Source organism: Pan troglodytes, chromosome 4, assembly GCF_028858775.2.
Source record: "Pan troglodytes isolate AG18354 chromosome 4, NHGRI_mPanTro3-v2.0_pri, whole genome shotgun sequence".
In the NCBI taxonomy this organism is placed as follows: domain Eukaryota; kingdom Metazoa; phylum Chordata; class Mammalia; order Primates; family Hominidae; genus Pan; species Pan troglodytes.
The window spans coordinates 152534333-152549453 of record NC_072402.2 but is presented as its reverse complement, the minus strand read 5'-3'; the positions used below and the strand labels follow the sequence as shown (position 1 = coordinate 152549453).

Here is a 15121-nt window from a genome sequence, read left to right as displayed (position 1 = left end):
AGAATTAGGCCGGGCACAATGGCTCACACCTGTAATCTTAGCACTTTGGGAGGCTAAAGCACTTTGGGAGGCTGAGGCAGGAGGATCACTTGAGGCCAAGATTTTGGGACAAGGTTGGACAACATAGCAACACCCCATCTCTTAAAAAAAAAAAAAAGAGAGAGAGAGAAAAGAACTGGAGGCACAATACTTGACAGGAACAGGAAGGAAATTCCGGGTGAGAGGATTAGCGTAAGCAAAGATATGGACATGGAGACAATAGGAAATAGGAAAAAAAGTTTCTGTACATCATAGTAAGTGAACAATAAATGTTTGCACATGACAGTAATGCTTGGCATTAGAAAGTAGGAAGGAGGCCAGGCACAGTGAATCATACCTGTAATCCAACAATTTGGGAGACTGAGGCAGGAGGATTGCTTGAGTCAGGAGTTCAAGACCAGCCTGGGCAACATAGCCAGACTCTGTCTCTCCAAAAATGTTTTTTTTAATTAGTGGGGCATGGTGGTGTGTGCCTGTAGTCCAATTACTTGGGAGGCTGAGGTGGGAGGATCACTTGAGGCCAGAAGGTTGAGACTGCAGTGAGCCATAGTTGAGCCACTGCACTCCAGCCTGGGTGACAGAGTGAAACCCTGTGTCTAAAGAAATTTTTTTTTTTTTGAGGTGGAGTCTCGCCCTGTCGGTCGCCCAGGCTGGAGTGCAGTGGCGCAATCTCGGCTCACTGCAACCTCTGCCTCCTGGGTTCAAGCGATTCTCCTGCCTCAGCTTCCTGAGTAGCTGGGACTACAGGCGCCCACCACCACGCCTGGCTAATTTTTGTATTTTTAGTAGAGACGGGGTTTCACTGTGTTAGCCAGGATGGTCTCGATCTCCTGACCTCGTGATCCGCCCGCCTTGGCCTCTCAAAGTGCTAGGATTACAGGCGTGAGCCACTGCGCCCGGCCAAGAAATTTTTAAAAATAGGCCAGGTGCAGTGGTTCATGCCTGTAACCTCAGAACTCTCACCTGAGGTCAGAGTTTGAGACCAGCCTGGCCAACATGGTGAAACCCTGTGTCTTCTAAAAATACAAAAAAAAAAAAAAAAAAAAAAAAAAAAAAAAAAAATTAGCCAGGCGTGGTAGCAGGCGCCTGTTGTAGTCCAAGCCACTCTGGAGGCTGAGGCAGGAGAATCGCTTAAACCCAGGAGGCGGAGGTTGCAGTGAGCCGAGATTGTGCTACTACACTCTAGCCTGGGCAAAAGAATGAGACTCCATCTCAAAAATAAAAATAAAAAAATTTAAAAATAGAAAGTAGGAGGGAATAGGAAATAATATCATCTGAGAGGAGCCAAACTAAAGTGAGTCTTGGAAGTCTGGTAGCACAGGTTTGTTCAGTGCACAAGATAGACTTGGTCAGCTGGAAAATATAGACATTCTGCAATATCTGGAATATTGAAAAAAATTAGTATCTCTGAAAGGAGAGATGAGGAAAAACATGAACAAGTTGTACAAAATGTAATTAATTTGTGAGCAAGCATTGAATGTTTACTGAGCCCTTGCTTTGTGCAACGAATTAGGCAAGGAAAATGAGGAAGACATGGTCCTTTATTGGCCAAATAAAGTATGACACATCTATACAATGGGACGGGAGGCAGCCATTAAACAGAACATGGCAGCTCTTAAGGGTACTATATGGAGCAGTCTCCATGTTTTGTTGTTGACAGTTTTATTTATTTTAGAGACAGGGCCTCATTATGTTGCCCAGGCTGGTCTCTAACTCCTGGGCTTAAGAAATTCTCCTGCCAGGCCAGGCACGGTGGTGGCTCATGCCTGTAATCCCAGCACTTTGGGAGGCCGAGGCGGGCAGATTATGAGGTCAGGAGTTTAAGACCAGCCTGGCCAATATGGTGAAACCCCATCTCTACTAAAAAAAAAAAAAAAAAATACAAAAATTAGCCGAGCCTGGCAGCGCACACCTGTAGTCACAGCTACTCAGGAGGCTGAGGCAGAAGAATCGCTTGAACCCAGGAGGCGGAGGTTGCAGTTAGCTGTGATCATGCCATTGCACTCCAGCCTGGGTGACAGAGCAAGACTCCATCTCAAAAAATAAAAAAAAGAAATCCTCCTGCCTCAGCCTTCCAAAGATTGCTGAGATTACAGGCATGAGCCACTGCACCCGGCATTTTTTATTTTGTTTTGTTTTTTAGAGACAGGGTCCCACTCTGTCACTCAGGTTGGAGTGCAGGGCACAATCATAGCTCACTGCAGCCTCCAACTCCTGGGTTCAAGCCATCCTCCCACCTCAGCCTCCCGAGTAGCTGGGATAACAGACATGTGCCAGTAAGCTCTGCTAATTTTTTGTATATGTAGTAGAAATGGGGTTTTGCTACATTGCCCAGGCTGGTCTTGAACTCCTGGCCTCAAGTGATCCTCCCGTCTTGGTCTTCCAAAGTGCTGAGATTATACGTGTGAGCCGCCGTGCCCAGCCAAGTTTCTGAGTTTTGTTTATTTTAGAAAGGAGTCTTCCTGTGCTGCCCAGGCTGGTCTCAAATACCTGGGCTCAAGTGATCCTCCAACCTCAGCCTCCCAAATAGTTGGGACTACAGGTGAGCACCACCATGCCTAGCCAATCTCCATGTTTGATTGTTAAGTGGAAAAAGCAAAGTGCACAACAAACATACTATGGTGCTGTTGCTAAAGGAGAAGCACAAGGCCTACACATGTTTCTATTTACATAGGTAAGCTCTGGAAGGATATACAAAAATCTGGTCACAGAGGTTGTCTCTTGGGAGGAAAAAAAGGGGACTGAGGAGAAATAAAAAAAAGACTTTTCATTGTACATTCTTTTGACCCTATTGTATTTTATATCATTTGCACATTTGCTTATTTAAAAAGTTTTCAGAAATTTAAAAGCAGCTCTTTTTCCAAAGTGCTCCTCACTTCATGTCATGGGTCCTGTATCCTAAGTTCCCCTATTTCAATCACAGTGCAAATTCACCCTCCACAGGCATGCCTTTCCTGCATCTAGACTCACTAGAAATAGCTGATGCATCTCTCCTCCCTTGCCTGCCCTCCACAGGAAAAGAAGCAATGAAAAAAAAGAAAATGAGATCCTCTGGTCTCTGTCACCTTTTTATCAACTTGTACTACCTGCCATTATCTGACACCCACATCTTTTCTTGCATCTGCCTCCTCCTATGGGACAGCGACATTTTCTTAAGTTGCAGATGATGGAGAAAATTTTTTAAAAGAAAAAAGGGGGCAGGGGGAGGGAAGCCCAGAGTTTGGCCAAATGCACGTTTTTCAAGTTCCTGCTTGAGCTTAGATTCCCTTTCCGCTTTAAGGACATGCCCTCTGGAAAGAAGGGTGTTTTGTTTCCAGCCCACACAGACCCAAACTTTTTTCATCACGTGCCTGGTCCGAGCCAGTACGCAGCTCTGTAATGAGATCACCATGGCCAGCCTCCCACCCGAGCAAAAACAAGGTTAGCCTGCAGCAGAGCCGCAGCAGCAACAGCCACCAAAGAGGGGGCTGAAAGGGAAGAGAACTTAGATTTGACCTGTGCAAGGACCTCAGCAGCTTGGACACAGCCCACTGCAGAGGTAAGTGGGAACTACGGGGGAGGGGTGGTATTTGCAAAGGTCAGGACATGTCCAGGTTCACTTAAAGTAAGGGCAAAACAACACTCTTCCCACCTCTGCCACCACCCTGTCCTCTCTACTTATGGCAGGGTTAGATTTGCCTCTAAACAGGGTTAGATGGCAGGGTTAGAATTTGTCCTAGGACATTGCTGTAGTGCAGTCGCCTCCTTGTCTCTTACTAATGTCTGTATCCTCTGCCTGTGTTTGTACCATCTACCTCCTCAGTAGTCTAATTTTTCTAGCAATTGACAGGTGATTGTAATGGACAAGTAATTGTTTGACTTTAAAACCATTTGTAAAGGAGCAACTCCTAATTCAGAACTCAAATGAGAGGCAGAACAAACTGGAAGAGACTGTTGGGAAGCAACTGCTGCCTAATTGCTTCTCATCTCTACTCTGCCATCACCTGGAAGGTATGGGGCAAAATACAACAGTTTCAAAGTCTCTGGATAGATGTGTGGGCTATGAGCTAGACAAGTAGGTTGAAACTGTTTTGATGCAACATACTTGGATTTACCAACAGTGGCTCCAGTTGTGAAATCGTTAGTGGCTTGATAGTACCTATGGAAACACTCCACGAAGGTTATTGAGTAAAGGGCATACAGTAAAGTGTGTAGATGGAGATGAACAATAGAACAGTGGCTTTCAGGACCTTCTGGGGCTTAAGGCAAGCAAGACAAGATGCTGATTTGTGGGTTGCTTCAGTTTCATGTGCAATTCCAATTAAATTTCTTTGAGTGGGATATACAGATTCAATTCAATTTGCTAAAACACAGATGCACTGAGCATCAGCTTCTAACTTTAGTTACGAAAGTAATTAGCACAAGGGAATGGTGCTAAAATGTTCCATAGCAAATGTTGAACACTTTTTGAGGGCAAAAAGCAATGCTTTTGATTCGTGTATCTCTTATTTATTCGGCAAATCTTTCTTGAGTGTCTGCTACATGCCAGGCTTGGGCTTGATTCTGTGGATCTCGTGGTAAACAAGACAGGCAGATTCTCGGCCTCATGGACATGCAATCAAGCAGAACAGTAAGCTCAAAGGGTGCAAGTACCATGCAGCAAAAGGAGTGAAGAGAGTATTACTAAAACTGGCCCATGGGAATCATTTTTAACCTTTCATGCATTTCATATTCTGTTTTTGTTTTTTTTTGTTTTTTGAGATGGAATCTCGTTCTGTCACCCAGGCTGGAGTACAGCGGCGCGATTTCAGCTCACTGCAACCTCCACCTCCTGGGTTCAAGAGATTCTCCTGCCTCAGCCCCCCAAGTAGCTGGGATTACAGGTGCCCGCCACCACACCCGGCTAATTTTCCTATTTTTAGTAGAGATGGGGTTTCACCATGTTGGCCAGGCTGGTCTCCAACTCCTGACCTCAGGTGATCTACCCACCTCGGCCTCCCAAAGTTATGAGATTACAGGCATAAGCCAACGTGCCCAGCCGCATTTCATCTTTGTTTTTTTTTGTTTTTTTGAGACAGACTCTTGCTCTGGCGCCCAGGCTGGAGTGCAGTGGCATGATCTTGGCTCACTGCAACCTCCGCCTCCCAGGTTCAAGCGATTCTCCTGTCTCAGCCTCCAGAGCAGCTGGGATTACAGGCGTGCACCACCACACCCGGCTAATTTTTATATTTTTAGTAGAGACGGAGTTTCGCCATGTTGGCCAGGCTGGTCTCAAACTCCTGACCTCAGGTGATCTGCCCACCTCGGCCTCCCAAAGTGCTGGGATTACAGATGTGAGCCACCGCTCCTGGCCGCATTTCATCTTCTTAAATGAATATCGGCCACTCTATCTTCTATATAAGCCTCAGATTAGTACAGATGTTGAGTCATAGCAGCTCCTCAAAACCCCCTTCACCAGAGGCTTTAAGCTGTGTAATTACATTACAGGTCAGTCTCCTCAGCCCTGGAGGTCGACTGCTCAGCTTTTTCCTAGCATACAGTCTGAGAGCAGAGGCTGAAGTAAGGGGAGTTCTAATCTTTGGGTCAGTTGCCCTCTCCCTGTGTCATTTCTTATGAAATAGAAGTTATGCTATTCCCAAAATACATACAGCACTAGGCAAAGTGTTAAGAAGCCTAGATTTTGCCAGAAACCATGTGGAGTTTGGAGCAAGTCATTTCTACTAACTAGGGCTTCCTCCTTAGCTTATAAAATGGAAGGGGTAGACCAGATGAACATGAGGTCTTTTTTCTCCCCCCTCTAAGAGTAAATTGTCTCAATAATTTTACAAGTTGTTTACAAAACAATACACATTCACATAAAGGTGATGTATTTATATCTATAAAATAGGAACATTCAGTAGGCCGGGCATGGTGGCTCACGCCTGTAATCCCAGCACTTTGGGAGGCCGAGGCGGGCGGATCACAAGGTCAGATCAAGACCGTCCTGGCTAACATGGTGAAACCCTGTCTCTACTAAAAATACAAAAAATTAGCCAGGCATGGTGGCAGGCACCTGTGGTCCCAGCTACTCGGGAGGCTGAGGCAGGAGAATGGCATGAACCCGGGAGGCGGAGCTTGCAGTGAGCCAAGATTGCGCCACTGCACTCCAGCCTGGGTGACAGAGCAAGACTCTGTCTCAAAAAAAAAAAGGAACATTCATCAGTCATGCAGAATATCCAGGAAACAAGAATATGAAAGAAAATCTGGGCCAGGCGCAGTGGCTCATGCCTGTAATTCCAGCACTTTGGGAGGCCAAGGTGGGTGTATCACCTGAGGTCAGGAGTTCGAGACCAGCCTGGCCAACATGGTGAAACCCCGTCTCTACTAAAAATAAAAAAATTAGCCAGGCATGGTGGGGGTGGGTGCCTGTAATCCCAGCTACTTAGGAGGCTGAGGCAGGAGAATCGCTTGAACCCGGGAGGCAGAGGCTGCAGTGAGCCAAGGTCATGCCATTGCACTCCAGCCTGGGCAACATGAGCGAGACTCCATCTCAAAAAAAAAAAAAAAGAAAGAAAGAAAAAAGAAAATCTGAAAGAGTTGGGCTGTAGACAAATAAAATTCAAGATTAAACCGTCTGTATTCCTTCCAGCCTCACCTTATTCCCATGTCCTTTACTCAGATTCTTGAAGTTGTAAACATTAGCTATAGCTTCACTGTGTCATTTATCTAGATTGGGGATTCTTTAATAAAAAGCCTGCATACTGAGAATCATCTGCTTTCAACAAAACCACATAGGCAGGGCAGAGTGGCTCATGCCTGGAATCCCTGCACTTTGGGAGACCAAGATCGCTTAAGCCCAGGAGTCCAAGACCAGCTTGGGCAACATAGGGAGACCCCATGTTTACAAAAATTTTTTAAAAATTCGCCGGCATGGTGGCACAGACCTGTAGTCCCAGTTACTCAGGGGACTGAGGTGGGAGGATCACCTGAGCATAGAAGATTGAGGCTGCAGTGAGCTATGATTGAGCCATTGCACTTCAGTCTGGGCAACAGAGCAAGATGCTATCTCTAAAAAATAAAAATAAATAAAATTCTTGGTTCACACTAAAAAAAAAAACAAACAAAAAACCAGAACCACACTAAAAAGTATCTAATTTGCTACTAGGGAGGCTGAGGCAGGAGGATCACCTGACCCCAGGAAGTCGAGGCTGCAGTGAATCATGATTGGGTCATTGCACTCCAGCCTGGACAGAGTGAAACCCTGTCTCAAAATAAATAAATAAATAAAATTTGGATAAACTCACAATAGAATATCAAATTCACTTTAAGGAAGTATCCATTCATTGTTGTAAAATATTAGAATCTTCGGCCAGGCATGGTGGCTCATGCCTGTAATCCTAACACTTTGGGAGGCTGAGGTGGGAACATCACTTGAGCCCAGGAGTTTGAGACCAGCCTGGGCAAAATAGTGAGACCCCATCTCTAAAAATTAAAAAAATAAATGTTTAAAAACTATTTACTTTTAGTGCACTTCATTTCTTTCTGTCCTCTGAATGCATTCCATTCTAAAATAAGTATGCTATTATCCTCCTACTTCCTCTGGAAAATCAAAGTTATACGATGTTATAAAATAGGGCAAAAAGCATGTCTTATTCATCTTTCTATCCCATGTCTAGCATTGTCTCTGGCATCTGATAAATGTTTCTTGAAAGAATGATTAGTATTTTAGAGAAAACGTGTCCTTTGGTATTAACACACACACACACACACACACTATCTAGTTCACTATTCATGGCTAATATAGGCCAATTTCATGCTTTTGTGTCCCTTTCAATCCCTGACACTCACCCTGTGCTCTTCAACATCAATGTATTCTATACTTTTGTAGTCTCAGTTGGTATAATGAGCACTGAATTCAAGTTCTGCCACTAATATGTGTCCAGGCTGGGCGTGGTGGCTCACGCTTGTAATCCCAGCACTTTGGGAGGCCGAGGCAGGCAGATGATGAGGTCAGGAGATCGAGACCATCCTGGATAACATGGTGAAACCCCGTCTCTACTAAAAAAATAAAAAATAAAAAAATAAAATACAAAAATTAGCTGGGTGTGGTGACGCATGCCTGTAATCCCAGCTACTCAGGAGGCTGAAGCAGGAGAATCGCTTGAACCTGGGAGGCAGAGGTTGCAGTGAGCCGAGATCACGCCACTGCACTCCAGCCTGGCAACAGAGTAAGATTCCATCTAAAAAAAAAAAAAAAATAGGTGTCCAACTTGAAGCCAAATACTAAATACCTCTGCACCTCCGTTTCTTCAGTTGGAAAATGGGGGCATCTGAATAGATGAGCTCTAATACAACTTCCAGTTTGTTTTTTTTGTTTGCTTGTTTTTTGTTTTGTTTTTTGAGAGTCTTCCTCTGTGGCCCAGGCTGCAGCATGAGCCACCACACCTGGCTAATTTTTTTTATATTAATACTTTGTGGATACAGGGCCTGTGTTTCCCAGGCTGACTCAAGCAATCCTCCCGCTTCAGCCTCTCAAAGTGCTGGGATGATAGGCGTGAGACACCATGCCCAGTCCAACTTCCAGTTCTTAAGACGGCACACTCCAAAAGGTAGAAAAAAAGAATTAGTCAAGTCACAGAAAGTAATGACTATGGTACTTCAGTGTATTAGTAAATGTTGTTGCTAGTTTTATTTGCCAAAATTTCTAACTTGAACACTATCATTAGCAAACAATGTTAAGGAGCTTCTTTGGGTGAAGACCCACTGCCTACCATGTTTGAGGTCTCCCCTAGAACCTTTCTGACTGACCATGTTCACGTAAAACTGAAAACATGTCTGCAGGCAGGCAGAGAGGCACAGAAAGCAAGCTGCTTTGGCATAAAATATTCAGCAGAACAATACAATTGGAGGACTCAGTACCTAGATAAGTATCTCTGGAAATGGCATATGGCCATATTGGCGTAACTAAAGAATAAATGACATGTCAGGAAATGCTTTGTTTGTTCTAATGAAATGAGATGTCAACAGATAAATGCTGCTGCTCTTACAGCCGAGAAGCCTTCTCACCACCAGAAAGTAAGCAATCATTTTCCCTTTGGCCAGAAGGTGTACGTAGAGCAGAGGAGTCCAGTGTCAAACATACTTATCAGCCCCTAATCACTCAGTCTCAGCAATACGAAGTTTCCATAACATGGACACAGTGGGCATGATCAGCACTCTGCCCTGTAGAGTGAACCAGAGCTGTCTTCTTCCAGAGCCAAGATCTTATTGTACTGACAGTCATCCTAGTTCCTCTTGGTTTTTGTTTTGAATTTCAATATCTGATTCTGTTTATTTATACTTTATACCCAGCCTATATGTCAAAAGGGTTTGAGGTAGTTTCCAATAAAAGGATATATAGAACAGCTTCAAATAAATAAAAACTGATAAGAAACCATCAGACAATAACCTAAATCATTTTGGTGGGGAAGGTGTGATTTGTAGAGAAAATAAACAGGTGCTTTAAAAAGAGGGAAAAATGGATTGTCCAATTTTCTTTGCACACCATAAGAAAGCATACCACTTCTTCCAGAGAGGGAAAACTTCTGTGCACTTATTTCTGTTTTGGTCTTTATCTGACTCAGTCTCTATATGTACTTGTTTCTTTTTTTTTTTTTTTTTTTTTTTTGGAGGCAGGGTCTTGCTCTGTCATCCAGGCAGGAGTGCAGTGGTGCAATCACAGCTCATTGCAACCTCCACCTCCCCAGCTCAAGTGATCGTCCCACCTAATCTTTTTAATTTTTTGTAGGGACAGGGTCTCACTATGTTGTCCAGGCTGGTCTTTTTTTTTTTTTTTTTGAGACAGAGTCTAACTCTGTTGCCTAGGCTGGAGTGCAGTGGCGCAATCTCCACTCACTACAGACTCCACCTCCTGGGTTCAAGCAATTTTCCTGTCTCAGCCTCCTGGTAGCTGGGATTACAGGCACCCGCCACCATGCCCAGCTAATTTTTGTATTTTTAGTAGAGGTAGGGTTTTGCCATGTTGGCCAGGCTGGTCTTGAACTCCTGACCTCAAACGATCCACCCACCTCAGCCTCCCAAAGTGCTGGGATTACAGGCATGAGCCACTGCACCCGACCCAAGACTGGTCTTGAACTCCTGGGCTTAAGCAATCCTCCTGCCTCAGCTTCCCAAAGTGCTGGGATTATAGGCATGAGCCACTGTGCCCGGCCAAACTTATTTCTTTATTGGAATCATCATCTATATCCTCATAAAAAGTATACTGCTTCTTCTTAACTAAATAATGGAGTAAGGAATGTCTTCAATGGCTATTTTGGTATTCATGTGGCAGACTGTTAAATATTTTTTTCTCTTCTATCTATCTTGTTTAACTATGGTCTGACTAAAAACAGCATTCTTTGGATAAGCTAAAATGCAGTCTGGGAAGAAAGTTCAGTTTTGAAGTTGGAGACCATGTATCCAAGAGCATGAAGAAAGCCTGGACATTGTCTTCCTATAGAGATTTCTTGGTGTACCAGATCTCCTACCTGTCTAGTAGTTTCTTAGCTCTGGCATAGACCTCTAGCCCAGTACTTTGGATATAAATTTCAGAATGATGAATATGTATCCAGACTGAGAGTTTCTCATTTTTGCATCTTCAGCACTTTCTACAGCTCCTTGCACATAGTAAGTTCGTAAATGTTTTTGGAAGGAATGGATGAGCTCCTAAAGATCAAAGGCCATGTCTCATTTGCTTTGCAAGCTCTTAGCAAAGATAATGGAGTTGATAAGACAGGGAAAAGGCTAGGACACTTGGACTTGTGAGTGAAGTTCCCTGTGGCATGGCATAGTAAAAAGAGCTCTGTAAGCTTGAAAAGCAAACAAACAAACCCCAAATCCTCTCTACTCCCTTCCCAAACAGGATGGTTATCTCAACAGGGTCAACAGAACTTTTTATCCTTCCTAACAAACACTGAAGAGGGAAATCCACACTAACGTGAAGGCTCTACCTGTTTTCAAATGGTTTGCAGACATTTAGATCTCCCAAGTATTTCCCAAGTTGAGGTGTTTCTTTTGACACTTGGTTCCTTGTCATTAAATATTTGAGCTGGGCCTGGTGGTTCATGCCTGTAATCCCAGTGCTTGGGAGGCTGAGGCAGGAGGATCTCTTAAACCCAGGAGTTAGAGACCAGCCTCAGCAATATAGCAAGACCCTATCTCTATTTTTTTTTTTAAAAAAAGGGCCGGGCGCAGTGGCTCACACCTGTAATTGCAGCACTTTGGGAAGCCGAGGCAGGCAGATCACGAGGTCAGGAGATTGAGACTATCCTGGCCAAAATGGTGAAACCCCATCTCTTTTTTTTTTTTTTGAGTCTCGCTGTGTCTCCCAGGTTGGAGTGCAGTGGCGCGATCTCGGCTCACTGCAAGCTCCGCCTCCCAGGTTCATGCCATTCTCCTGCCTCAGCCTCCCAAGTAGCTGGGACTACAGGCGCCCGCCAACACGCCCGGCTAATTTTTTGTATTTTTAGTAGAAACGGGGTTTCACCGTGTTAGCCAAGATGGTCTCGATCTCCTGACCTCGTGATCCGCCCGTCTCGGCCTCCCAAAGTGCTAGGATTACAGGCGTGAGCCACCGCGCCCGGCCGAAACCCCATCTCTACTTAAAAAAAAAAAAATACAAAAATTAGCTGGGCATGGTGGTGCGTGCCTGTAATCCCAGCTACTCGGGAGGCTGAGGCAGGAGAATTGCCTGAACCTGGGAGGCAGAGGTTGCAGTGAGCCGAGATTGCACCATTGCACTCCAGCCTGGGTGACAGAGTGAGACTCTGTCTCAAAAAAAAAAACACACACAAACGGCTGAGCGCAGTGGCTCACGCCTGTAATCCCAGCACTTTGGGAGGTCGAGGCGGGTGGATCACAAGGCCAGGAGTTAGAGATCAGCCTGGCCAATATGGTGAAACCCCATCTCTACTAAAAAAAAAATACAAAAAAATTAGCCGGGCATGATGGTGCATGCCTGTAATCTCAGCTACTAGGGAGGCTGAGGCAAGAGAATTGCTTGAACCCAGGAGGTGGAGGTTGCCGTGAGCTGAGATTGTGCCACTACGCTCCAGCCTAGGTGACAGAGTGAGACTCCATCTCAAAAACAAAACAAAACAAAACAAAAAACAAAAAAACACCCAAACAAACAACAAGGGTGGGGGAAATGAAACATTTGATAGGTTTAGCCCTAAAAGTACCTAACACCACTACCTCCCTTGTGCTTAATGATCCATGCTTTTTGGGACTCCAGACAGCAAACAAAGTGCCAGGCTGAAAATGACACAAGCCAGGCACGGTGGCTCATGCCTGTAATCCCAGCACTTTGGAAGGCCAAGGCAGGTGGATCATCTGACATCAGGAGTTCGAGACTGGTCTGGCCAACATGGCAAAACCCCGACTCTACTAAAAATACAAAAAAATTAGCTGTGCATGGTGGCAGACCCCTGTAATCCCAGCTACTTGGGAGACCGAGGCAGGATAATCGCTTGAACCAAGGAGGCGGAGGTTGCAGTGAGCTGAGATCGTGCCACTGCCCTCCAGCCTGGGCGACAGAGTGAGACTGCCTCAAAAAAAAAAAAAAAAAAAAAGAATATGACTTTGCCTCATCCCAGAATCCTAGCACTGTGTGAAGGGCAGCTTCTCTGAAGGGACCCTTATCCACCTTGGAGATGTGAGCCAAACTCAGAATCAAGCCACAGGAACTGCTTAGGACAATGAGGGTGGAGAAAATCATTATTTAAAGAATAATTCTTTGGAATCTTCATAAGCCCAATTTATTAAATAATGTCTGTTGTCCTAGTTGTGGGGCAGGGGTGTTTACAATTGGTTTAGGCTGAGACTTACCATCCTGAAATGCTTGCTCAGCTGTCCTTCTGGAAGCTCAGGTGGTGCAGAATATGACTACAGAGCACCCTCTAACCCCCAAGTCCACAGAGGAATCCCAGCCACCATTCAGTATCAGAACCTGGAGTGAAGGAATGCCTGCAGCTGCACTCTACTAACTTCTCTTTTTCTGGTTTTCCTAGAACTTGCATTGAGGCACAAACTGCACACTTACAAGCCTCAGTAGCTTCCCTTGCTGTCAGTCAAGCAATGTTTGGGAAGGGAGCAGGGGAAGGGAGCATGGGTAAAGCAGGCCTAGGAGTGTGGACAGGGCCCTATTCTAGAGTGTCTGCAACCCATTCCCGTCTCCGGGTAGGGGTTAGGCCTACGACACACTAAACATCCTGGTGCCTGCTCTCAAGTCAGACAGTGTCTCCCTGGCAGGATATCAGATGCCTCAGTATTTCTCCCTGAGAGGCTCTTCCTCTGAGCTAACTGTACCCCTCCTGCTGTAATGGGACTCACAGTGGTAATGATAAGCAGCTTGCTTATCACCTCCTTCTGGTGTCCTAACTCCTCAAACACTGAAAGACACTTTATAGGTCACCATTCTCTCTTCCTTTCTTCAGCCTAAGTAATCTGTAAAAAATGTGGGCTGGGCACAGTGGCTCATGCCTATAATCCTGGCACTTTGGGAGGCCGAGGCGGGAGGATCGCTTGAGCTCACAAGTTTGAGATCAGCCTGGGCAATGTAGTAAGACACTGTCTCTACAAAAAATACAAAAATTAGCTGGGTATGGTGGTATGTGCCTGTAGTCTGTATTCCCAGCTACTCAGAAAACTGAAGTGGGAGAATTGCATGAGTCTAGGAGGCTTGAGCCTGGGAGGCAGAGGTTGCAGTGAGCCATGATCATGCTGCTACACTCCAGCCTGGGCAACAGAGCAAGACCCTGTCTCAAAAAAAAAGAAATGTGAATGAGGCTGGGCATGGTGGTGTACACCTGTAGTCCCAGCTACTCAGAAGGCTGAGGCAGGAGGATCCCTTGAGCCCAGGAGTTTGAGTCCAGCTTGGACACCATGGTGAGACCCCATCTCCTAAAAAAAATCAATTTAAAAAAAAGGGTTCATGGGTGTAATTTCAACACTTTGGAAGGCTGAGGCAAGAGGATTGCTTGAAGCCAGGCAAGAGGATTGCTTGAAGCCAGGAGTTCAAGACCCCCGTCTCCTCGTTATTAAAATAAAAATAATAATTAAAAAAATGGGTCAAAGGGGAGCAGTTATTTCCTAAAGTCATAGCTGGTAAACATGCATTTAGAATAATAAAACCAAGTACAATCATATACAAAAGAATAAAACATCCGTAGAGATGGAAATAAGTGGCACGAAGTCCAGTCTGGAACCTGGGTCCTAAGCCTGGCTCTGCTACTTATCATCTATAGACTCTGGGAGGTCACCTGCTTCTTCTTGTCTAGGTTCTTTCATCCTTGTAACATGGTGGGACCAGATGATCTGTAGTGCTCCTCTACAGCCAGGTTATGACACTATCTAATAGGGATGGCCAATGGGATAACATGTGCTAGCTTCTCTGGACTGGTGTGCCTGCCTTGAGTGCTGTGGTTGGGTCTGTGAGTTTAGTTAAGTCTCAGGTGAAAGATGTTGGGAATGACAGGTGCTGTCTACCAGGGATGACAGAGTGATGGAGGAGAATTTGTCATCTAAGTTTCAATTACTATTATTTAAATTTAAAATTTTTGAACAACTAGTACATTCATATGGTCCAAAATTTCAACCATATAAAAACATAAAATATTTATTGCCAGTATTGTTCTATTGTTCTTTTTTTTTTTTTCTTTTTTTGAGACAAGGTCACACTCTGTCGTCCAGGCTGGATCAGTGGCATGATCATGGCTCATTGCAGCCTCCATCTCCCAAACTCAAGTTGATCATGGCTCATTGCAGCCTCCATCTCCCAAACTCAAGTTATCTTCCCAGTTCAGCCTCTCAGGTAGCTGGGACCACAGGCATGTGCTACCACACCTGGCTAATTTTTTTTTTTTATTTTTTGTAGAGACAGGGTGTCTCTATGTTTGCCCAGGCTGGTCTCAAACTCCAGGACTCAAATGATCCTCTTGCCTTGGCCTCCCCAAGTGTTGGGACTACAGGTGTGGGCAACTGCACCCAGCCTCAGACGTATTTCTTTTCTTTTTTTTTTTTTGAGATGGAGTCTTGCTCTGTTGCCCAGGCTGGAGTGCAATGGTGCGATCTTGGCTCAGTGCAACCT

At 45.0% G+C, this 15121-nt stretch overlaps 1 protein-coding gene across 6 annotated transcripts in view; it reads left to right on the top strand.

Moving 5' to 3' along the window:
* FAXDC2 (fatty acid hydroxylase domain containing 2) overlaps positions 1–15121 on the top strand; it is a 40035-nt gene that overhangs the window by 4070 nt on the left and 20844 nt on the right. For 3 of the 6 annotated variants that reach the window (XR_010157389.1, XR_010157387.1, XM_001169853.7), the window contains one exon: positions 3055–3577. The gene's annotated coding sequence lies outside the window, so the exon portion shown is untranslated. Of the gene's footprint in view, positions 1–3054; positions 3578–15121 lie in introns of those variants that run through there. The other 3 variants (XR_010157388.1, XM_009450022.5, XM_001169761.7) reach the window with 2 other exon arrangements.